Source organism: Brassica oleracea, chromosome C8 (genome assembly GCF_000695525.1).
Source record: "Brassica oleracea var. oleracea cultivar TO1000 chromosome C8, BOL, whole genome shotgun sequence".
Lineage (NCBI taxonomy): Eukaryota > Viridiplantae > Streptophyta > Magnoliopsida > Brassicales > Brassicaceae > Brassica > Brassica oleracea.
Genome location: NC_027755.1, coordinates 12381489 through 12382892, shown reverse-complemented (window position 1 = coordinate 12382892; position 1404 = coordinate 12381489).

The following is a 1404-nucleotide window of genomic DNA, read 5'->3' as shown; positions in this document are numbered from 1 at the left end:
TTGTGTCAAGTTAAGTGTTGGAGGTCAGTTTTCGTTCCTTCAAACAATCTCAGCAAGTGTGAATAGTTGACAGGTTGATCCACTTTAGTATCTTTAGTACTATCTCCAATCAGTAAGTCTAGAATGGTGCTAAAGAGTGGTTAGATAACAAGTAAAAATCTAATAAGTTCATTATCCCCTTCTTGACTCAATAAAAATCTTTTGAAAACATTTTGATAAGACTCATAAACACACTAATATCAGTAAACCTCCCCCCAGACTTAAATTACACTGTCCTTAGTATATATCTAGTCGGAGTTATGGTAATAAATAAATCATAAGTACTTAATTTAACAAGTTAAAACGATATACCTGACCGTATTAAGTGTCGATCGATGGAAAGGAGTTACCATCAGTCGCTGCAGGTAATGTACTGTCGATCGATATCGACGTGCTCTCATCGATCGATATGCTGGGCAATCGTCTATTCGGATCTTTTTTTCATTTTTTTATTTTTTTTATTTTTTTTCAGATAGCCTACTAAAACACAATGTTAGTAGAACCTCCCCCAGACTTAAACAACACTATCTCTAGTGGTTATACAGTCTAAGATCGGTGGGAAAATAAATCATAAGGACAATATTTAACAAGAAAAAACAGTATATATGACTTTGATGTGAGTGTTGACCAAAACAGTTAAGTGGCGATCAATACTCTGGAAGCTCTATCGATCGACACAGTTAAGTGGCGATCGATCAATGCTAGTGATGCTCTGTCGATCGATGCTGCGCAGCCATCGTCGATCCTCGTGGAAACTCGTCTTCCTTAGAGTGTTTTTTTTGACCTTAATCAGTAGCAATTTAAACTAAACTGAAAGAAATTACCTAATAGTGGGTTGCCTCCCACTCAGCGCTTTTAGTCATTTAGCTTGACTTTGGAGATGTGATTTAGTCCGGATGAGGATGTATACTTGCTCCAAAACAAGTCTCAGTGTCTCTCTTCCTCATTTTGTTGATGCAGTTGAGAAAAGCTCTTGCAGAAACTTCTCCTTTTTCACTCAGCTCTAGATCACATAGCACTCTAACCTTGGTAAAAGGTTCAGAACCTCCTCTGCAGCGCACTCTATACTCAAGACTTCCCTCTTGACATTGCAAAGGGATTAGTGACAGGGTATCTGCATCTACATTCTTTTTCTTTTTCTTCTTTCTATTCTTGGTTCTTCTCCCAGACTTAGACTTTTCAGTCTCGGGCTGTTCTGAAATTCGAAGGGTGTCGACCGATGCTGAAGGCTTCATGTCGATCGATTCTGAAGACTGAGAGTTGTCCGATGCTGAAGTTCTAATGTCGACCGAATCTGATTCTGGTACTGCGTGCTCGCGATTGAAATCAGCTGTAGGTCCTGGATCTTCAAACATCTCTATGCAT